This window comes from Callithrix jacchus, chromosome 2, assembly GCF_049354715.1.
Source record: "Callithrix jacchus isolate 240 chromosome 2, calJac240_pri, whole genome shotgun sequence".
In the NCBI taxonomy this organism is placed as follows: Eukaryota; Metazoa; Chordata; class Mammalia; order Primates; family Cebidae; genus Callithrix; species Callithrix jacchus.
Window position 1 is genome coordinate 108,460,076 of NC_133503.1, and position 25,263 is coordinate 108,485,338.

General features: G+C 33.7%; 1 long non-coding RNA gene across 1 annotated transcript; it reads right to left on the bottom strand.

Annotated features, from left to right (window-relative positions):
• Positions 1 to 1,404: 1,404 nt before the first annotated feature.
• Positions 1,405 to 24,934, bottom strand: LOC128929966 (uncharacterized). Its single transcript, XR_008477366.2, has 3 exons — positions 24,831 to 24,934; positions 24,046 to 24,162; positions 1,405 to 2,100 (listed from the first exon to the last, which is right to left on the bottom strand). It is a non-coding gene; the product is annotated as an uncharacterized LOC128929966 (long non-coding RNA).
• Between the last annotated feature and the right edge of the window lie 329 nt (positions 24,935 to 25,263).

Sequence of the window (25,263 nt, forward strand, 5' to 3'; positions counted from 1 at the left end):
GCTTTATTCTGCTTTCTAATCAGCCCCCAAACAACATGAGCACTGGGCGTTGCAGCAATCTTCACTCCTTGTCACCCATGAGAAAGCTGGAGTTTTAATCTTCTCTTTCATGAAGTACCAAAGCATCTTTTTCTATTAGCAGGTTGATCTCCTCTTTCCTCTCTCAGCATGAATTTACTCATAGACTGTGCCAAATGAACAAGAAAGAAATCAGTGTAGGAATTTCAGTTGGATGTTTGTGTTATTATTCAAGTTTCCTAAATTGTATTTCTATAGCTATTAGTGTAATTCTGTGATTACCTTACCATATGCTCAAATACTCATGATTAACAAATGTCTATAGCACTCTGGAGGAGATAAAGTACAAATCCCCTCTTATTTTACATAATCACCTAAACCAATACAATTTTTTTTCTTGAGACTAAGGAAATATTACAAATCATTGTGTTATACAAATCGTTTACCAATAATTTTTAATGTAGGGTTTTATGAAATGCTGTTCCATTTTTGAATATTTCCCACAATGAAATGCATAACTATAATGAGCCACTTGTCATGATCCTTCATTTTCAATAAAACCACACAGACACAGACACACACAAAATTTAGGGCTATCTGCTATGATTAAAGATGAGATAAAATTTTATGTTTCCAGGATTACCAAACTTTACTCGTTGGACTATTATGTTTCACTTAAACATATAAATCTAAAACACCCCAAGTAATGCCATTGATCATTCAGGCCATTGTTTTCTGTAATGTTTTATATTACATTGACCTATTATGTGTCAAAAATGATTCATGAGTACCTACATGTGTCTCCTGTGAGGAGTTTTTAGCCCAGGAAGCAAAATAAAATCTTGGAGCCAATCTCTGCTCTTTGACGCAGACCATACAGGTCCTCGTAGGTCTTAGACTAATGGCCTCCAAGATGATTTATCTCATTCTACCCTTGACACAGAATGATGCTTGCCCTGAATAATATCCTCTCCTTTCTGCTCTGTGATCCAAGGCATATAAGTCAGATCCAGCAACTGTTCTGCTTTCTTCACCAAGACTTTCTGACGATTCTAGACTCAGAAGCTTCTTCTCATTATTCATTCTCTAACCTCATTTTGTACTTACTTTCTATATCAAACGAATCTCTCCAAACATTCTTTTTATTGAATATAGAAATCATATTCTCGTTTTCTATGATACACAGAACTGACTGCCACAGTGTGAGGCACACAATAAGAGCTCAGTAAATGGCTATTCATTTGGTAGTTCTAAAATTGTGAAAATTTAATTGATTCAAATAAAATGAATCCATTAATCATATTAATGAATCCATTAATTTATATTAATAAATCCATTAATCCATTATTAATGTCCAAAGAGAATCAAGAAACAAATGCTCTTTTAAAAATTCTGATTTATTTTAAACAGAATACCCTATGTCTGGACCTCCATGATGGCCCTGCCATGTCTGTATATTCTATTTTGTGACTAATGGTAGACAAAGTTGTTGGAAAATGACTTTGTGCTCAGTTTTCCTGGGAAAGCATTGATCTTTCAAATAATGGCATTCACTATTCCAATGCATAACAGGTTTTTAAAAAACTAACAAAAGTTTAATCACACAAGCTTGTTTTGTCCCTAAGGAAAGATAACTAGAAATAAACACATCCAACTTGGTCTTCACTGGCAGTTATTCACTACAACATGTTCACTTGTTCCTCATAAAGAATTATGCTAATACCATACTTTTTGTATTGAATCAAGAGTATTAACTAAACATTTATCATTCTTCAAACGTATCATTTTATATTCCAAAGATTACAACGAACACCACACTCACAAAGAAAAAATATCTTGAGCAAATGCAGGAATCTTAACAGAAATCTGTGGTCTTCCTCCCCCAAAACTTCTAACCCCTTTGTCACCACGAGAAAAGTATCACGAGAACTCAAATGAAAAACATTTTACAAAAAAATCTCACTAGTACTCCTCCAAACTGCAAAGTCATAGAAAACAAGAAAAGACTGAGAATCTGTTACAGCCAATAGGGGTCTGAGGAGACATCCTTAGTAAATACAATGTGATATCCTGATTAGGACCCTAGAACAGAAAAAAAAAAAAAAAGCATTAGGTTAAAAAATAAGGGAATTAGAGTAAATTATATACTTTAATAATAATGTGTCAGTATTGATTTATTACTTATGACAAATATAGCATATTAATGTTAATAGGGTAATCTGGTTGTAGGATATATAGGAATCTTCTGTACTAGGTTCACTTCTATAAATCTGAAACTATTCAATAATAAAAGTGTATTTTAAAAATGATGTGTTTTGATGAATTTATAAAAGTATTGAATAAGTATGAGAAAAATAAACATGGCATTTCCATATTAAAAATGTCCTTTGAGATTAGCAGTATATCCAAAGTAGAGGGGCATGAATAGCTAAGCGATTTCTAGCACATACCTACTGTTTTAATTCCACATAGATTCAATTCATATAATTTTGTTACATTATTTAACATAGACAATACTAATTTTCTCATGTTAATTCTTAAAATCACTGTTTACCTTATTATTAAACTAGTCTCATTTCATTTTTGCCTAAATAATACCTTTTAAATATGGTTGTCAGTGCAAATTTTAAGTTTTTATTTTTTCAAAATGCCTTTATCTTGTTTCATTTGGAGAGACCAGTTCTCTGGTTATTAGTCTTCTTGGGCTGCAATAACAAAATACCACTGACTGAGTGATTTAAAGAAGAAATGTCTTTCTCATGGTTCTAGAGACCGGGAAGATCAACGCGCCAGATAGGTAGGTTTCATGGGAGGCCTCTTCTCATACTCATAGGTGTCTGCTGTGACATTGTGCTGTGTGCTCACATGACTTCTTTGCACATGAGGGGAGAGAAGGTGATAAAGAACCCTCTCTGACATTTTTCCTGTAAGTAAACTAATCCTGTTAGGACCAACCTTAGGATCTCCTTTAACAGTAGTTATCTCCTTATGGTCTCTATTTTTAATACAGTCACATTAGGGGTTAGGGTTTTAATATGGATTTTCTGGGGGACACAACTCTGCCCAGAGCACTGGTAACACAATTTTATGTTGCTTGGTAGTTTATTTAATTACATTTTTCTCTGTTTTTAATTGTTTAAGTTGAAAGTTATCTGAAAGTTTTATTCTTGCCCCTTTGAAGGCATTATGTCACTTTTCTGTTTTGCTTTCTGAATATTCTCTTTCTCTTTTGTACCACTATTTGATAAATCAAAGGCAGCAGAAAATACTTTCTTTTATTGTTATTTTGTCTTGTTTCTGTATTTCATTTTGTTTTCCATTTCTTTCAGTGAGCCAGTAGTTAATGAGTTGGCAGATTTACTATCTCTGCAAGGGAACATCTCTGGTCTAAAACCCATCAGGAGGAATGTGGAGTAGGCATCTCCTTCTCAACATGATGGAGGTTTTTATTTTATTCCAGCACAAAATGTCAGCAGGCAAAGCTTTTCAAGAGTATAAATAGCATGCTGGTACTTACAGTTCTTCTCTGATGAAATAAAACAGCAATTTTGGCTCAGGTCACCTTGAAATCCACCGATCTTCCTACCTGTATCTAAGAAATACCAGCATGTCTTGTGCTGCTAGCTCCTCAGCCTTTGCCAGTGGAATTCCCCCTTGTTTTCCCCATGATATTTAAGAATTTTAAGCGTGACCCTCACCTTCCAAGAATGGTGGTCTCTACTGAGTATTGTGTGGCTCCAGAGAGGAAGACAGAAAAGCAAGAAATCTAGAAACGGATATTGAGGATTCCCCCTATTCCATTTTGTGTTCATTTACTTCAAATGTGTTTAGTTTTATATTGAAACTTATAACTAAAACATTGCATCCATGGTTTTATATTTTAACCTATATGTAAAGTATTTTCACAAAGCAATTTGGAAATGATAATTTCAGATTCTAGAATAGGCCTAAGTTATTTTGTTAAAGCACTTTACATATAAGTACCAGAATATCCATGCTATTTTAATACACTAATCATGTGGCTCTCTGTACTGCATTTTCCATATCTGTTGAAAAAAATAGTATAACTATTTACATAATAACATTTTATTAGGCATTTTTCAAGCCAGTCTTAGGCTTATATCACTGTATCTGTTTTATTGAGTTATTCACAATCTATTTTTGCATGCCTCCACTGAATTGAAGAATATGTTGTTTGAAAATGATTTATATGACTGTGAATGAATGGACCAAACCGACTGAGATAAAACAAATATGTATCTCTGGTCTCATCTGCACATCTGACTGCTTGTGTGATTCCTGAGAAAGTAGTGCTGCCCTCCAAGCCATGTTTTCTGAGTATAGCTGTGAAATAAGACCCCAGTGGCAACTTTGATTTCAAATGTGATATCCTAATATGCTTACATCTGCTTGATATGTTTGAAAAAAGAAAATAATCCAATAAATGTATAACCTACTATAGTATTTTTCTGATCAGTTGAAGTTTTATTATCTTTTTCTGTTGTGAGAGATAAGTTCACTGGTTTAGGCTGCTCAATATTTTTCCATATAACATCATTCCTACCTTCACTTAACCCTACTTTCCCCTCTCAGTAGTCTGGTCACTCATTGCCCTCGTCTCTTTATCTTTTTATAAGCATCGTGAACAAAACCTACAGGAATCGGCTTTGTAGCTGGGTTTATTTCAAGAGAACATAATCCAAGATCATACAATGATTTTGAAATTGATCAATTCATGTATTATAATGTATTTAAAAGATTAAAGGGTATTGCATTAGAAACAGTTTTTTAAAGATAGTAAGAGATTCTCATCTTGTTAGGCTATAAATTATTTAATAAGTTCTTTATACAAAATTGTGGTTTAAATATGCAGCTCTCATAAGACAGAAGGGTATTTTAACAAACCACCTCAAATTATGTTTAAAATGAGAGTAGGTCATTATAATAAAATGAATCTGCTGAGATTATTCTTTCTAAATAGCTTCAAAAGTCTGAGCATCTCTAATCCAAATTTAGGACAGACAAATAGATCTTACCACTCCTTCTTTCTCTATGAGGTAGAAATTGTCTTAGTCTTTTGTATCTAAGGCCTTCCATAGTAATAATAAACAGATGCAAACTTTCCTATTTAAAGCACAGATCCTGTTAAGAGATATTACAATATAGCCTCACTGTACTAGGCTCTCTCTGCAACTGCTTTCTAGTCTCTCTCTCTCTTTGTGTGTGTATATATACACACAGATAAGTAAGCATATAAGCATTGCTGTATAGCTAGTGGTATGTGGCCTTTCCAAGAGTGTCATGCAATAATCCAGAGCGCCTGTAAAACTTCCTAGAATTCCCCTTTATCAACTCATCCATTACCCACGTACTTCTCAAATTCCAAAGATTTTCACTATCCAAGCCAGAAAAAAAAAAATCCCTTGAACACGAGGTGCTGATGGCTCCCTCGGTGCTTTGATCTTGCCCCATCCCAGCCCACTCCTCTCTTACCTTTCTATGAGTCCAGAACTTGTACACTTCTTTTGATCTCACAATATCGGTATCTAGAATACACTAAATTCGTTTTATTGCTTCTATTCTTCTAGTTTCTCCAAATCTTACCCCAAAAATTCCTGATTACAGGACCCTTCTAAGAAGGTTAAGGTGAGAAAACACTAAGTGAAAATGGCAGAACTATCTTTACATGATACAGATGAGAGAATAGGAAAGGGCAAAAACAAAAAAATATATGTTAAAATATGTATTCCTACTGATATGTGTTTTTAAATTTTTTTTTTTAATTTTATTTTGGGCTTTAGTGTACATGTACACATCCTGCATCCTTCATCCTACAGGATTGTTTCATAGCTACATACATGCCATGGTGGTTTGCTGTCTCCATCCCCTGGCTCCCCGCACCTCCCCATCGCCTACATCAGGCATGTCTCCCGGTGTTATTCCTCCCCCTCCTCCCCACCCCCACTCCCACTTTCCCTTCCCTCCCCTCTCCTTCACCCCCACACCTAGCCCATGAGTGTTGTTCTCTTCCCTGTGCCCAAGTTTTCTCATTGTTCGTCACTTGCCTATGAGAGAAAACATGCAGTGTTCGGTTTTCTGGTCTTCTGTCAGTTTGCTGCACATGATGGTATCCAGCTTCATCCATGTCTCTACAAAGGACATGAACTCGTCCTTTATGGTTGCATAATATTCCATGGTGTATATGTGCCACATTTCTTTGTCCAGTTTATCACTGATAAGCATTTGGGTTGGTTCCAGGTCTTTGCTATCAGAAACAGTGCTGCAACGAACATATGTGTGCATGTGTCTTTATAATAGAGTGATTTATAATCCTTTGGGTATATACCCAGTAATGGGATTGCTGGGTGAAATGGAATTTCTATTTCTAGATCCTTGAGGAATCACCACACTGTCTTCCATAATGGTTGAACTAATTTACACCACCACCAACAGTGTAAAAGTGTTCCTTTTTTCTTCACATCCTCTCCAGCGTCTGTTGTCTCCAGATTTTTTAATGATCGCCATTCTAACTGGTGTGAGATGGTATCTCAATGTGGTTTTGATTTGCATTTCTCTAATGACCAGTGATGATGAGCATTTCTTCATATGTTTGTTGACCTCATGTATGTCTTCTTTTGAAAAGTGTCTGTTCACATCCTTTGCCTACTTTTGAAGGAGTTTGATTTTTTCTTGTAAATCTGTTTTAGTTCTTTGTAGATTCTGGATATTAGCCCTTTGTCAAAATTTTTTCCCATTCTGTTGGTTGCCAGTTCACTCTAATGACTGTTTCTTTTGCTGTACAGAAGCTCTGGAGTTTAATTACATCCCATTTGTCTATTTTGGCTTTTGGTGCCAATGCTTTTGGTGTTTGAGTCATGAAGTCCTTGTCTATGCCTATGTTCTGAATAGTTTTGCCTCAGTTTTCTTCTAGGGTTTTTATGGTGTTAGGTCTTATGTTTAAGTCTTTAATCCATCTGGAGTTAATTTTAGTGTAAGGTGTCAGGAAGGGGTCCAGTTTCTGTTTTCTGCACATGGCTAGCCAGTTATCCCAACAGCATTTATTAAATAGGGAATCCTTTCCCCATTGCTCGTTTTTGTCAGGTTTGTCAAAGATCAGATGGTTGTAGATGTGTGGCATTGTTTTTTTAAACTGTTGCTCAATAGAGTTAGTTAGGAGTAAAATGAAGATAATTATATGATGATTGTGGTCAAGAAAAGGGCCCTAAAAAGAAACCCTTTGAGACCCATAGACACATATAACCCCTTACCCCATTCTGCTTAAGGCAAGTGCTAGGTTACTGTCCTTATGAGCAATGCTATTATAACTTTTAATATCCATTAGTACACGAAACCAAAGCAGACTAATACTAATAATAAGATATCAATTAATTCATAGCTTTTGACATTAAATCACCTAATGGCAAATGGCCCAAAGACAGAGGCAGATCCCTGGGGTCATAAGCGCTAGGTTTTGAATCAGGTTTCTCTGTCTTTGTTGTTCATTTAGCTTAACCAAATTTTTATGTATCTCTGCTTTTTATATGTGATGTGATAACAATATACATGTGTAACAACTCTTAGTTTTAAAGATAGTGTATATTTAGCACCTAGCTCCATGCCTAGTATATACTACTTAACTCAAAGACGGCATCAACCCTTTTCCTGCATTGTTTCTTTTCGTTAGTTATCAATTCATATATACTTATACATGATTATATATTCAATTATTTACTTAATAAACTTATTTGCTCTCCCATAAAATGAGTATAGCAATAAAAAATCCATGTATTTTAGAATATGACTTATTAAGTGAATTTGTATTTTGTAAGAAATTCCAAAGGTCTGAAACATGAAAAGCAAATGGAAGAAAGGAGACAGCTGCTGGTTAAAGATCACTAATCAAGCATTACATGAACTTCTGCTTCAATATTGGGCCTCTAAGCACTTAGAAGCTGACATCTTAAAGAAGCTGGGTATCTGAGTTAAATTATAAATGTAGCTGAGGCAATGAATATTTTAAAATCATTATTTAATCTGATATTTGGTGCCATAGGATGAAATTTTTATTTAATAAATTCCAAAGTTTAAAGCTTTCAAATCAGCCAACCAGAAATTTCTGAGCAGGTGAACATATGAGCAGTTCAAAGTCAATTGAGCAGTGAATATGAAATTAAACTTTATATTTACATATGCATCTTTTATTAGACATACATCTGCTCATATTCTAGAAAATTATTGAGAGATTTAAATTAAATCTAAAGAGTAATTTCTGCCTGAAGGAAAGACAGTCTCTTACATTGCAGATTGCTAAACTTCTTGGGCTCCAGATAACCTATGGTGTGAATTGCCAGTGCATACTTAACATCATTGTTTCAGATTACCAGTATATAATTTAATTCTTTCAATCTCATCTTGAATTAATGCAGTGGACATCTTCAATTTTTAACAACATTTAAATAATCAAACTGGCAAATATTAAACATAAGGTATTTGTGAGTTTTACAATTGCAGATTTTTGTATTATTTGTAGAAAAAAATTTGCAATAACTCTAATTTTATTTTAGCTTTTATTTCTTTGGGGTATTTAAAATGTCTATTCAATACATCATGATTATCTTTAAAGCTAAAAAATAGGTCAGGAGAACTAGAATTTGAGGAATTTTAGTTAGGGAAAAATACTGTTTGATAAATCAATTTAATTAATGTGTCAACTCTTTCACTCGGCTTCTCTCCCTACCCCAATCTGATCCAATGCCTTCAAGCTCAATTGACTCCCTTCTTAACATAAAGTATATGTAGCCCATTTTGGCCTCCAGCACTTTGTGTTTGCTATTTACAACTTATGTTTGAATAATTTTCTTGGAGACAGTCACACAAGTAACCCTCTCTCATACTCCTAAGAGAAGTAGTCCCTTTTCAAAGTACATACCTACTTAATTTTAAGTAGCCACCCTCAACTTCACAATTCCCATCATTCTTTCTCACATTTATATTCTGTTTAGAGCACTTAGAAAAATATTTTTTTAAAGTTTTTATATAGTTGATTTTTCATTGTCCTCTTTCCCCTACTGAATTTTAACTTCAGGGAGACCAAGAATCATAACAGACTCATTTGTCTGTATTCCAGGGCTTGAAATAGTGGGTGAAAAACTCAGGTAATGATGCTTGTCAAAAACTCAGGTAATGACAAACAAATTTTGCATCCTTGAAAACGACATATTGATTTTTTTTCCTGAATTATTCAACTCAACCATAATATTTCACTTTTTGATTATTTATAGTCCCACAGTGCTCTGTAACTAGGTGGAAGTATATTGTTTGCTTTTTTATTCATCCTTATACTAGTGTGTATAATTGGTTTTAATGATCATTTATGAAGCATAAATTAGATTAAAAATATTTAGGACATGGTATGTAACATATTTTAGCCAAACTTATTTAAAATTTTCAAATCTGAATTGTTTATTATTTGTTCATAGAAGGACTAACACTTTGCATTGTAAAGTCTTAAAACGTAGGTGGCCCTATTGTCTTTATATTCCTTTCTTTGTCACCCATGAAAAGTATTCATCTGTCTTTGCCATTGTCCTTTGACCGGTGCCAGTCCACCAATATGTGAATTTTTTGCAACCAAACTTGGATGAAAAATACAATATTCACAGGATGCAAAACCCATGTATATGGAGGGCCAGCTTTTCATATGTACGGGTTCTGCGGGGCACACTGCAAGACTTGAGCATGTTTAGAATTTGGAATATGTAGGGGTCCTGGAATCAATCCTCCAAGTATACAGAGGGACAACTGTAATTTATAAGCAGGTTTATGAAGAGAAGGAGACCATGTAATTAGGATAATAATATGTGTGTAAATTATAGATGCTATCAATTGCACTGACATGGACTATACATATACACACACACACGTACACACAGATATACAAAAACTATATAAAATCTATAATTTCCTGAACTTTGTCTTGTCAAATGAAACTACTGCTGCAATCAAGACGCAGAGTATTCCCATCCTGCACAAAATTGTCTCCATGGCCATTTGCAGTCCATCTTTTCTGCTGCCCCTAGCCACAGGCAATCACTGATTGCCTTTTTGTTATTTATAGATTCATTTTTAATCTCTACAGCTTTATATAACTGGAATCATAAAGTAAGTTTTTGAGTCTGGCTTACTTCACTTAGAATACTGATTTTTATATCAATTATGTTTGAGGTATCAACTATTTTCTAATATATACATATTTATTTCTTTTACTGAATGGCATTCTACCATGTAGATGTACAATATTATGTTTGGTAGATATCTGGTTTTATTTCTGCTACTGTGAATAAAGCTACCATGAACATTTGTATACTAGCCTTTGTGATTTTTTTTAATCTAAAATAAATACCTAAGAGTGGAATGTCTGGATTGAATGGCAAGTGCTCTTTAATTTTTTTTTTTTTTTAGAAACTCACTTTTCCATGGTGTTTTATATTTAAAATGGATATTAGCAACGTCTGAGAGTTGATGTTATTCACTATCCTCATCAACACTTAGTGATTTTAGACTTTTTTTCACTTTATTCATTCAAGTGATGGATAGTGTTATCTTATTCATATTATAACTTACATTTTCCAGATGACTAAAATATTAACCACCTTTTCATATGCATATTGGGCATTTCTAACTCTCTTTTGTAAAGTGTCAATCAAATTTTGTTCTTTACCCTCAATGAATTACTTAGTATTAGTCTCAAATATCAGGTGATTCATTATGTGTGGGACTATTTCTGCCCACATTCATGGCTTATTAGGAGGCTGCACACACAGACACACAAATGAGATGAAAAACGCCTATTTAAAAGTAACATCCACGATGAACTTGGAAAATGCCTAATTCTTGAATGCACTCTCCAACCCACCGTGAGATCCTTTGATAGAGAAATGAAACATGTCTAAATGAAGATATTGAAAGATAACCTCTGCCAAACCTGTGACTGAATACTAACCTATGCAAATACAGGTGCATCCCCTAGGAATCTAAGATAAAAATAAAAAAAACAGCTGCACATGGAGAGGAAATGAAATTCAACAGATCTTGCAAGTTATTATAGTTAAAAATATCAGTAGCAAAAAGAAGAAAATTAAAATACTGTAAAATATTATGATTAAGAATTATAAAACTATATGATCTTAAATGTCTAAGTTTCTAAAATAAAAAAAAATCAGAGACATTCTAAGAAAGAGGAGAAAATAGTTGATCAGTGACCTTTTATATAAGAAGGTGACGCAGGTAACTTCTATGCCAGAGAAAATATCCTGTGAGACAACATTAAGTATACCTGTATACTAAATGAGGAGCCCAGAGGAGAGGAAAGAGAGGTAAAAGAATGTAAAGAAATGATTTTAAAAAAATCCAAATTTGATGAGAAACATAAATCTATATATTAAGAACATCAGCAATTCTAACATAGAATAAATTTAAAGACATAGACACAACATAGCCAAACTGTTAAAGGTGAAGAATAAGAGTATTTGTGGAAATCAAGATGATAAAAATAACTAGCTTTGGTAAAGGTTATATGATGCAAACAGTAGCCTTAAGAGAGTTGGAACAATTATTTTAATGAACAAAACATATTTTAGAACAGGAAGCATTATTGGATACAAAGAGATTTTTATTTAGAAATAACAAAAGTGGATTTTATTGACATCATCTGTGTCATATAAATACTTTGTTCTCAACTTTCATTAAAAATTAATATTATCATTTTATCCCCTTGATAATTTACATATTCCTGTTTTTGAACTTTCGTTTTAGGTTCAGAGGTATTTGTGGTAGTTCGTTACAGAGTTAAACTCATGTTTTGGGGGTTTGTTGTACAAATTATTTTATCACCCAGGAATTAACCCCAGTACCCAATAGAGTTTTTTTCTGCTCCTCTCCCTCCTCCCATCCTCCTTCAGTGTATGTTCAGTGTCTGTTGTTTCCTTATTTGTGTTCATAAGTTCTCATAATTTAGCTCTTATTTATAAGTGAGACCATGCAGCTTTCAGCTTTCTGTTCTTGTGCTAGTTTTTGAGAATAATAGATTCCTATCTTTCTTATAGCTGCATAGTATTTCATGGTGTTTATATACCGCATTTTCTTTATTCAATCTGCCATTTATGGCATTTAGGTTTACTCCATGTCCATTGAAGCACTGTTCATAGAGATATATTTTACAATGTACCAGTGTCAATGAATCAAAAAATTATAAAATTATAAATGTGCACAAACAAAAGCCAAGTCCTAAAATATAGAATGCAAAAATTGACAGAATCAAGAGCAGAAAGTAACATAGAGTTGAAAAAGTTAATATACCATTTTTAATAATTGACAGAATATCAGTGATGGTATAACAGACATGAATAACACTATCAAAATAACTTAACTGTTATTTGTAGAAAATTCCACATAAAAACTGAACTATATACTTTTTTTAAGCACAAAGGAATATTTTGCAGTATAGAACTATGCATGGCTCTAAAAATACCTGAATGAAATGAAAAGAATTGATATCATTCACAATATGTTCTCTGATCACAATGAATTAAATTAGAAATCAATAATAAAAGAAATTTTGGGAAATCCCCAAGTATTCAGCAACATACACAGTTCTAAATAACCCATGTGTCAAAGAAGTCAATAGGGATAACATAATACATTTTGAACTGAATAAAAATGAAAATACAGCATATAAAAATTATGGCATTCAGGTGAAGCAGTGTTCAGAGAGAAAATTCGAGCTTTAAAAAAAGAAAGTTCTCAAATTAACAATCAAATTCTCAATTTTAAAGTACTAAAATAAGCACATACATCAATAAATAAACAGATCAAATTAAACCAAGAGAAAGAAGATAAAGGAAACAATAAAATCCAAGTAAAAGTCAATGAAATATAAACCAAAAAAACAATAGAGAAAATGAGTGAAACCAAAAGCTGGTTATTGGTAAGTAGCATCAAAACTGATATATCACTACCTAGATTGGCCAAGAAAAAAAAAGAGAGAAATAATATACAATCACATTGAGCAAAAAGTGTTATATCACAGTTGATCTACAGAAATTAAAATAAATATATGGAACTATTATGAAAATAAAACTTTCTGCAAAAACTGTGCAATATACATAAAATGAACAAATTCTTAGACACAAATTTATTGTATCTAAATAAAAATATAATAGATAATCTGAATACACTAATAACAAATAAAAATATGTAAGTAAACTTTTTATCCACAAATTAAAGCCCAAGTTCAGAAAACTTTAGTGTTTAATATTAAAAAAAAATAGTACTAATCCTACAAAATCCTTTTTTCAGAAGTAAGGGTCAAGAGCAGAGTTTCCATTTTTTTCTATTACTCTGGTATGTTTTTACACTAAATTTGGAACAAAAAAGAAAATCTCAAGAAAGGAAATTTTAGATCAATATATCTCATGAACCTAAACATAAAGGCCCTTAAAAAAATATAAGCACATGGAATCTAGCAACATACAAAAATTAGCATAAATTAATACTAAGCGGTATTTAACTCAGTATTGCAAAGGCAGTTTACTAACTGAAAATCCATTAATTAATATATTAATTAATTAATAGGTACATATAACATAAAAATTACAAGTTCATCCCAATAAATACAGAAATTGACTGCTATATACAGTAATCAGTTGCATTTCCATGCACTAACTAGCAACAAAAAATAAAATTAAGAATACAATTTCATTCATAATAATATTAAAAATAATAAAATGCTTAGGAATAAATTTAACAAAAAAGACTCAGATAAATAGATACAATTAATTCACATATAAGAACATTAAATATTGTTAATATGTTAATTCTCCTCTAATATATATGTATAAAATAAAACATCTATCAAAATATTAGCAGGCATATTTGTAGAAATTTATAAGCTGATTATAAATGTAAATAAAAATGCAAAATATCTAGTAAATAGCTGAACAATTTGAAAAAGAATAGAGTTAGTGGGCTTTCACTTCATTTTAAAACTTATTATAAAGTAGAATAATGAAGAGAGTATCTTACTGGCATGAAATCATTCAGATGGATCCAAAATAAAAAGAATTTAAAAATGGATTCTTACTTGCTTGTGCAGCCAATTTATCTTGACAAAGTAGACAAGATGTTTGAGTGAAGGAAAAAATGGTGTTTCAAAAAATGGTGCTGGAAAAATTGGATATCCATTTAAAAATATTTCATCCTTACTTAGTTTATGGTTTACAAAAATGAACTCAATATGGATTATAGGTCTATGAACATATAAAGGAAAACATAGGAGAAACTTTAAGTGATGTTCAGGTAGGCAAAGCTTCCTTTAATATGATATGGAAAGCACAATCAATAAATGTTTTAAAAATTATTAAATTTCATTAAATTCAAAATGTTTGATTTTCAAACACACTGAAAAGAAAATGGTAAAAATATATTCAGAGTATATAGCTGATAACAGCTTTTATCCCCAATATATAAAACTCTGTTATTTAATAAGAAGTTGATAAACATCCCTATTAGAATAAAATTAGCAAAATATTTGAACAAGTACTCCATTAAGGGAGATATACAAACGGCTCAGCCTCATTAGTCTTTATAGAAAATCATTTTAATAATATTAAAAGGCATCAATGTTATTGGTGTATAGGAATGCTAGTGATATTTGGATATTCATTTTGTGTGCTGAGACTTCACTGAAGTTTATCAGCTGAAGGAGCTTTTTGGACCAAGACTATGGGGATATAGAATCATGTTGTCTGCAAAGAGGGAAAGTCTGACTTCTTCTTTTGCTATCTAGATGCCCTTTATTTCTTTCTCTTGCTTGATTGCTATGGCCAGGACTTCCAACACTATGTCTAATAGGAGCAGTGAGAGAGGGCATCCTTGTTTTGTGCTGGCTTTCATGGGGAGTGTGTCCAGCTTTTGCTTATTCAGTATGATGTTGACTGTGGGTGTGTCATAAATGACTCATTATTTTGAGTTATGTTCCTTCAATATCTAGTTTATTGAGATATTTTGAGTTATGCTCCTCCAATATCTAGTTTATTGAAAGTTTTTTTTAACATGAATGGATGTTAACTTCCATCAAAAGCATTTACTTTATCTATTGAGACAACCATGTGTCTTTTGTCTTTAGTTCTGTTTATGTAATAAATCATGTTTACTGATCCAGGTATCTTGAACCAACGTTGTACCCAAGGGATAAAGCCTACTTGACCCTCTTGGATAAGTTTTTGATGTGCTGCTGGATTTGGTTGGCCCCTATTTTGTTGAGGATTTTTCCATTTATCAATCCAAGAGCCAAATTGGGAACACAATTCCATTCACAATTGCCACAAAAAGAATAAAATACCAAAGAATACAGTTAATCAGGGAGGTGAAAGAAGTCTGCAATGAAAACTATAAAACACTGCTCAAAGAAATCAGAGATGACACAAACAAATGGAAAAACATTTCATGATAATGGATTAAAAAATTAATATAATTAAATGGTCATACTGCCCAGAGAAACTTATGGATTCAAGCTATTCCTATCAAGCTACCAATAGCATTCTTTACAGAACTAGAAAACTTTCATATGGAAACAAAAGCCCAAATAGCCAAGATAATCCTAAGTAAAAAGCAGGAGGTATCACATTACCCAAATTCAAACTATACTACAGGGCTGCAGTAACCAAAACAGCATGGTACTAGTACAAAAAAAAAAAAATATATCAACCAATCATATCTATCTATGGAACAGACATATCAACCAACCATATTGCTCTATGGAACAGAATAGAGAGCCCAGAAATAAGGCCACACATCTACAACCCCCTGATCTGTGACAAAGCTGAAAAAATTCAAGCCACTAGGAAAGGAGGAATAGATCTTGTGCAAACCATGTTAAGTGAAAGAAGATGATCAGAAAAAAAAAAACTATGTATAACATGGTATATTACATGAAATTTCTAAAAATGGCAGCGCTATAGAGACAGAAATTAGATAAAGGATTGCTTGGGGCTAGGAATAAATGAGAAATTTAATCACATACAAAAAAAGCATATGAAAATCTTTAGTGTAAAGAAAAGTTCTAAGACTAGATTGTGGTGATGCTTGCACAACTGCACAAAATTACTAATAATTTTCACATTGGGCACCTAAATTTGTGAATGAATAATATGTATATATTGATATCTATTTGTGTTGGATTACAAGGAAAAGAGTTTGAAAATCTATATACATAGACTCACATCCCAATCCCTGAAAAATTAAGGATGTATTCTATAGATTATACATGACAATTAAAAAATTTTTGTGTTAAAAAATTTTATGAAGAAATAAGATATGATAATTAACCATTCCAGTAAAGTAGGAATTGATGCTGACATGCATTATTTAGAAAGACATTACAAAATAATTTTATTGAAATCAAATGTGCTATTTGAATTTTCAAACTTTTGTACAGTTATTTTGGCTCAGAAAAACTAATTGTTACCAAAACTAATTTATAGATGTATTTGTTTAGCTATACTTTTAACTTTTTACTGAAACTGTCTTCTTTCTGTTATATAAAATTGGAATGTAAATTTACCAAAATTAACATAAATCATATAAAAAGGAGCTTATTTTTAGCTACTTTCAATGCATCTTAACACTTGTGAGCTATCGATTTATGTGGCAAAATGTTGTATAAGCCTATTTCATTAGTTTGTATACTTTCTGTGTGCATTTTTGAAAGCTTACTAGGATATGACCTCTATCTACTTTATAAATAAAAGGAAACAAGGAGAATAATAAAAGTTTAATATTTTTCTTAGGAAAACATCAAGGAATTCATGAGATACAACCAAAAACAGAAGGCAGTGAATAATTGAAACTATAGGTACATTGTGCAATTTGCATAGAGCTGCCAAATAAACTCATTCAGGAGTGAGTACAGATGATAAGTCAAAAAGCTATGCAATTTCATGGTTAAAAACAAATAAATGAATAACTGTAAAGTAACTGAACCAAAGCGAGACAAAAGCAAAGTTAACAATTTTTAAACTATGATTGAATAGTAATTGTCAGTATTTTTGTCCGTATTTTCAGGATATGTAAAACCATGATCAGCCTCCTAACTTCAGTATCCACATCACTGAGAATATATAGCAAAAACAAAACTAATTTTAAAGAAAAACTGTAAATAAAATTAGAAATATGCACTGGTTTGACTCTGTAACAAAGAAGTCAAACCAGTTGACCTCTTAGCATATTCTAGAAGTGCTAAGACACTATAATAGTAAAAAACAATTTTAGTTAAAATTAGGACATGATAAGTTTCTGATTCAAGGTTCATTTGGTTTTCATGTGGTTTTGATTTCAACCACCTCCCATATTAAACATTAACCAACCAAAACCTAAAATAATGGCTTATTTGTTAGCTCTCCTGGCAGAGCTTCATGTCTATCTATACCTAAAAGCAAGGATAAGTAGAAAACAAAGGAATAATTGTTTTCTAACTTGAGCACTTTCTTCCAAAGTGGAGCCTCCCCAAAACTATTTAAGGAAAGTTAGTTTGTTTGATTAACATAGGTTTGAAAAAACGTTAGGAAAAAGAGCTGTGAAAAATGTGGAGAAAGAGCTGTGAAATCCATACAACAGTTATTCAGAAACAGGTATCATTTTATGTGATTTTTCCTCTGATTATTCCCGTGGATCTTTCCTTCAGTCTTATTCTCCTGATCCTGCATCTACAACAGTAAATGTTCTATGAATTTTGTACATGATCTTAGAATAACTTTTTTCTTTAAGATTTGCCATAGGATGCAAAATATAATCATAAAATGTCAACCCAATTGCAATATATATGTAATGCATAATATGATAATTTTGATATTGAAAAAAAGAAAGAATTCCAAGTAAAAAACCATTTATCTTCTACCTTCAGAAGCAGAGCTCCTCTAGTTTTTCTTTATTATCCACAGATTTCTAAATCAGGTTTAAAGATGATTTGCTCTTACCACAATGAGAAGACTGTAAAAGCATCTTGATAAGGTTTAGATCTGTGTCCCCACACATGTCATGCTTAATTATAATCCCCAGTGTTGGAGGTGGGACTTGGTGGGAGATAATTGGGTTATGGGTGCAGAGTTCTCATGAATGGTTTTGTATTGTCCCCTATTTGATGAGTTCTCATGAGATCTGGTGGTTAAAAAGTGAGCAGCACCTCCCCCTTTACTCTCTCTCTCTCTTTCTACTTCTCTGGCCATATGAAGTGTCTTACACACTTTTTGCATTCTGCTAATATTTGGAAGCTTCTTGAGATCTTCTGAGAGGCAGAAGCCACAATGCTTCCTGCACAGCCTGCAGAACCATGCTCCAATTAAGCCTTTCTTCTTTACAAATTACTCAGTGTCAAATAGTTCTTTATAGCAGTGAGAGCATGAATTAATATAGAATATTGGTACCAAGAGTTGGGTATTGCAACAAAGATACCTAATAATGTGGTAGCCACTTTGGAACTGGGTAACAGGCAGAGGTTGGATCAGTGTGGAGGGCTTAAAAGAAGACAGGAAAATGAGGGAATGTTTGAAAATTCCAAGAGACTTGTTAAATTGTTGTGACCAAAATGCTGATAGTGATATGAATAGTAATGTCCAAGCTGAGGAGGTCTCAGATAGAAATGAGAACTTACTGGGAACAAGAGTAAAAGTCACTTTTGCTACACTTAAGCAAATAAACTGGTGACATTTTGTCCCTACTCTAGGGATCTGTGGAACTTTGAACTTGAGAGTGATGATTTAAGACGTCTGGTTGAAGAAATGTCTAAGCATCAAAGTGTTTAAAAAGTGACTGGGCTGCTTCTAATTATCTATGTTCAAATGCATGAGCAAAAAAAAATGATCTGAAACTGACAATTTAAAAAGGAAGTAGGCAGGGCACAGTGGCTCACGCCTATAATCCCAGCACTTTGGGAGGCCAAGGTGGGTGGATCACAAGGTCAAGAGATCGAGACCATCCTGGTCAACATGGTGAAACCCCATCTGCACTAAAAAACACAAAAATTAGCTGGGCATAGTGGTGTGCGCCTGTAGTCCCAGTTACTTGAGAGGCTGAGGCAGGAGAATTGCTTGAACCCAGGAGGTAGAGGTTGCGGTGAGCCGAGATCGTGCCATTGCACTCCAGCCTGGGTAACAAGAGCAAAACTCTATCTCAAAAAAAAGAAAGAAAGAAAGAAAAAAGGAAGCAGAGCATAAAAGTTTTGAAAATTTGCAGCCTGGTCACATGGTTGAAAGAAAAACACATTTTCTAAAAAGGAATTTAAGCAGGCTGCCGAAATTTGCGTAAGTAAAGAGGAGCCAAATGTTAATAGCCAAGATTATGGAGACACCTTGAAGATATATCAGAGACCTCTGTAGCAGCCCCTCTCATCACAGGTGCTGAGGCCTAGGAGAGAAGAATAGTTTCCTGAGCCATGTATGGGGCCCCACTGCCATGGTCAGCCTTGGAGCACTTCTCCCCACATCCCATTTGCTCCAGCTCTATCCTTGGCTAAATGGGACTTAGGTCAAGATACTGCTTCAGAGGGTGCAAACCATAAGGCTTGGTGGCTTTCACATGGTGTCAGAGTTAAGGCTTAGGAGCCTCTGCCTAGATTTAAAAGGATGTATGGAAAAGCCTGGATGTCCCAGTAAAAACCTGCTGCTGGAGTGGAGCCCTCATAGAGGACCTGTACTAGGTCAGTACAGAGGGGAAATGTGGGGTTGGAGTCCCCACACAGAGTTTCCACTGGGCCACTGCCTAGTGGAGCTGTGAGAAGAGGGCCACAATTCTTCAGACCCCAGAATAGTAGATCCACTGACAGCTTGCACCATGCACCTGGAAAAGTTGCAGGCACTTAATGCCAGCCCTTGACAGAAACTGTGGGGGTTGAACCCTGGAAAGGTACTGGAGTGCAGAATTCCACGGCCTTGGGAGTTCACTTCTTGCACTACTGAGCACTGGAGGTGAGATATGGAGTCGAAGGAAATTATTTTGTAGCTTTAAGATTTAATTGCTTCCCTTCAGGGTTTTGGACTTGCATAAGGCCTGTAACCTATTTATTTTGCCTGATTTCTCCCTTTTGGAACAGGAGTATCACCCAATGACTATACCTCCTCTGTATGTTGGAAATAACTAATTTGTTTTTTATTTTACAAGCCCACAGGCAGAGGGTCTTGCTTCATCTCGGATGAGATTTTGGCCTTCAAAATTTTAAGTTAATGCTAGAATGAGGTAAGACTCTAAGTGACTATTGGGAAGGCATGATTGTATTTTGTATTAGAAGGAATGAGATTTGGAAAGAGTTGGGGTAGAAGTTGACACCGTTTTCTTCTGTGTCATCACCTAAACTCCTGTCAAATTGTAATCCCCATGCATTTGAAGTGGGGGCTGGTGGGAGGTGATTGGATCATGGGAGCAGAGTTCTCATGAATGATTCAGTACCATCCCCCTTGGATCATTATAGTGAGTTCTCTTGAGATCTGGTTGTTTAAAATTGTGCAGCACCTCCCCCTTCACTCTCTTTCTTCCTTCTGCTATGGCCATGTGAAGTGCCTCACTTTCCCTTGGGTTTCCACCATGATTGCAAACTTCCTGAGGTCTCCCTGGAGGAAGAAGCTGCTATGCCTTCTGTACAGCCTGCAGAACCATGAGCCAATTGAACCACTCTTTGTAAATTACCTACTTTCATGTATTTCTTTATAGCAGTGCAAGAACAGACTAATCCACATCTAATTCTAGGAGGCTGTACCCTGCTGGATATATTGCCTGGCTGACAACTCCAAAGGTGGAGTTGGAGAAAGAGGTATGCTGGCTTCAGCTGATGAAGACAGACTGAGTTAGAAAGATTTCATCTGAGACATGTTTAGTATTTTTAGTACTTTCCAGCTCTGTCCCTGAGTTTAGAGGGTTTTTTGGTTTGTTTTTTCCATGAGGAATTGAACTCAGAAAAAACATACAAGTTAATGTAAGCTCAGAGAAAATAGCTACATATAAAATTTAGCTTCTTATGATATTCATAGTTCTTTTATAAAATATTTTAGGTCAGTAGTTGTCCAACTGTGGTTCCTAGACCAGCAGCATCAGCATCACCAGATAGTATTTTAGAAATTCAAATGATCAAGCCCCATCCAAAATCTACTTCATCAGGAATTCTGGAGGGGTCTAGCAATGTGTACCCTAAGAAGATACACTCTCTTTATTACTCTTGGATAAAGTCTGGGAACCATTGAATACATGGTGTTGGAAGAAGTTCAATATGATCTAGACCAGGGATCAGCAATATTTTTTTTTGGAAAAAGACCAGATAGTGTAGATGATAAGTATTTTAGACACTGTGTTCCATACAGTCTCTCACAACTATGAATTTCTGCCATTGTAGCACAAATGAGCCATGGATAATAAGCAGATTAATATGAACGCTTATGTTTTAATAAAACTTTAATTGCCAAAATAGGAGGTGAGCTGAATTTGGCTAAAAGCCTTAGTTTGTTAACTAGTGTTCAATCTTGATACATAGTATTTATCAAGCCAAAGAACATATAATCAACTTTAACTAATAGACAAATTGTTATTACTACTATTTTATAGAAGAGGAACTGATGCAAACATTGGCTAATTATGTCTCTAAGTTCTTCCTAATTAGGATGTATTTAAAACTAACTTCTAAGCTTCTTATTTGCACATTAAAGCCTCTTTCCCACTGGATACATGAAATAGAATTTAGAACAGTTTTAGAGCAGTTAGAATACTTTTAAAAGAGATAAAAATAAGTTTCCTGAAAGAATAAATATTTCATAGTTTGCTCAATATGGAAAAAGTTTAGAAGTCATCACCCTCATCCTCAGAACAAGAAAAAAGCCAAACTGAAAAATCAACAATACTCCTTTAATCTGTCAGAGAATATAGGTGACAGGGCAAACTGTACCCTGAAAAATGGAGAAGTAGGCAAATAAAGAGAATAACTACTTATTCGAGGAGCAGAAGCCCACATCTGGAGCCAGTGCAAATAAAAACAACAGTTGAATGAGCAATGCTGAAGACTGAGCATGAGCTAGCTTGGGAGATAAACACTCCTCCATGTCCAGTCTTAGATGGGCTGCTGCCACATTTTCATGAGCTTTACTTCAACAAGCTTTACCAGCTTCTCATTAAGAAAACTGGGGGGAAAAAAATCTCCTTATGGCAGGAGGAGCAGACATATACTCATTTTTGAAACACACCCAAAGATTCTGTTCTTAATAAAAGTCCATCCTTCAAAAAAACTATTTTACCAGAGCCTAGGTAATTTGGATTTTCTCAGAACCTAACTGACCTTTCAGGAAAGGAAATACCAAACACCAGTCCCCTCTAGACTTCATGTTTTGTCTAAGTGAGAAGAAAAATCAAGAAGTATTTGTAAAATTCACAACCAAGGGGTAGAGGCCCACTAAAAAATTAGATCTCATTACAGGATTTTAGAATGATTCCCTTTTTCTTAACACTTACTATCACATTAATTGGAATTCCTTATAAGAACAAGGAATTACAGCTGAAAGAACTGCAAGCTTCAGTCCTATTTAAGAAGAAGTCTATAGAAAAACCTAAAAACCACAGCATAGAAAAAATAACATTAGAGGAAATTTAGCTTCTCATGCCGATAGCTACAGTGAATAGTAAATATAGCCTAACTCCTAGTTAGATAATCGTAAAACTTTACACTAAAGAACTATTTACCTCACTTGCTTTTATCTGCTATATAATGTTTGGCTTTCAACAAAAAAATTATGCAGCATGCTAAAAAGACAAAAATTACAATCTGAAAAACAAAGCAAGCATTAGAACTAGACTCAGATGCAGCAGAAATCTTGGAGTATCAGAATGAGAATTTAAAATAACTATGGTCAATGTGGCAAGGGTTCTAAAAGAAAAAGAGTATCACATGCGCATGAATAATGTAAGCAGAGAAATAGAAACTCTGAGAAAGAAACAAAAGAAAGTGTTAGGCATCAAAACAGAAACAAGTATAAAATGGTCAATAAACACATAAGATAATTCACTATAATTTGTAATGAAAGAAATGCAAACCAAAAGAATATTTTTTTCACTTCTCAGAATGGTTAAATACTTGGAAACATCAAACTCTTATGAGAATGTTGAGAAATAAATGTACATTTTCCTGTACTGTTAGTAGAAGTACAAAATCTTTACAGGGCAATTATCTATCAAAATCAAAATGCTTATTGCAGATAGCTTTCTACCAAGTAACACATCTTATCAGAATTTAGGTTTGCATATATTGCAAATGCACTTGATATAATAAAAGTATATTCATAATATCCTAGGCTTTTAGGGAAGACAGGGTTACAGGATGATAAGGCACTAGCATTGCCATTCGTGACTCTCAAATCAAAAATATGTGTAAACGTAGACCCCTGACCTCGTGGTTGAACCCTCATAACCACAACAGTTCTCCATAAGGGAAAAAGCTCTGATCTTTATTGATTACCAATATGCCTTACGTAAGTACTTCCATTATATGCAATTCCAAGCTACCCAAATGAAGTCATTGAACAAATTTTGAAAAAAAAAAAAAAAAAAAAAAAAACAGTACCCATATGGATGAAGAATATTCCATTGTTTATATATAATATATTTTATTAATCCATTTGTCTCAGGTTGATTTTATACCTTTGCTATTGTGAATAGTGCTGCCATACAGATGGGGGTGCAAATATTCCTTGTACATAATTTCTCTTCCTTTGAATAAATATGCAGTAATTGGGTTGCTGGATCGCATATTAGCTCTATTTTTAGTTTTTGAGAAATCTTCCTATTGTTTTCCATAGTGCCTATATTAATTACATTTCTATCTAATATTTGAACATAAAAAAGGAATGAAAGTCATGTCATTTACAGCAACTTGGATGGAACTGGAGGTCATTACATTAAGTAAAACAAGCCAGGCACAAAAAGACAAATATCGCATGTACTTACTCACACGTGGGAACTAAAAAGTTGATCTCATAGAGGTAGAGAGTAGAATGAGAGATATCAGAGGCTGGGAAGGGTGAGCCATGTTGATGAGAGAAACAGAGAGGTTGATTAATGGGTCTAAACAAACAGATAGAAGAAATAAGTTTAATAGCAGAGCAGAGTATCTATAGTTAATAACAAAGTATTATATATTTTAAAATAGGTAGAAGAGAGGACTTGAAAATGTTCTAAACTTATAAAAGTGATAAATACTAGAGGTATACCCTGACCTAATCATTAGCCATTCTATGCATGCAACAAAATATCACACATACCCTATAAATATGTATAAATATTATGAAACAATAAAAATATTGAACAAAATGTGCATGTTTGGTTTTCCCATGTCTAGGTTAGCTGACTCCAGCTCATCTCACCCTTTAACAGCCTCTTAGCCAAGCAAGACATAAGATCTTGGTTTAGATACGGCTCTCAAAAACTGGAATTTAAAAAAGATCAGGTGTGGCTTAAAGTCATGCAAACACACAAACACACACACACACACAAAACTAACTAAAACTTTATAGTTTTACTAAACTGTAAAGTAAATATTGAACACCAAGAAAGAAAAACCAAAAGTTAAATACCAAGACACTGGACAGAGAGAGAGAGGAAAAAAAAAAAAGAAAACTCTCCTACACAATAGTTTCCCAATTTAGCTCAGCAAAATAAAGTACTGGAAAGTAGATCCAGGAAAGATATTCAAAAAAGTTCAGTGCCCAGTAGAAAAATCAAAGATACAGTACCTGGAACTTTACCTAATGGCAAGATGGTAGCAACTAAGAGGCTGAATTTGTTTTAATAGCAATTTACTGCAGCCTTGCTAGCACAGAGGAAGTGTTCTTTGTTGAAAGAGCAAAAGTGGAAATGTATAAATAAGGTGATGCTTCTTACATCATAATGCATGATAGTGGGCACTATGAGTCACTTGGCAGGAATTAGGTAACAGCTATTGGGAGAAAATATCAACCTACCTGCTAAAGTTGGAAATATTTACTTCCTTTTCATGTAACTTAATTATTTCTAAAATAAAGTATGAATATATAAATTACAGGCAAGACTGCAGGAAAAGGGAAATGCTTATACATGCTTATACACTGCTGGTGGAAATGTAAATTAGTTCAGCCACTGTGGAAAGCAAGATGGAAAATTCTCAAAGAACATAAAACAGCACTACTA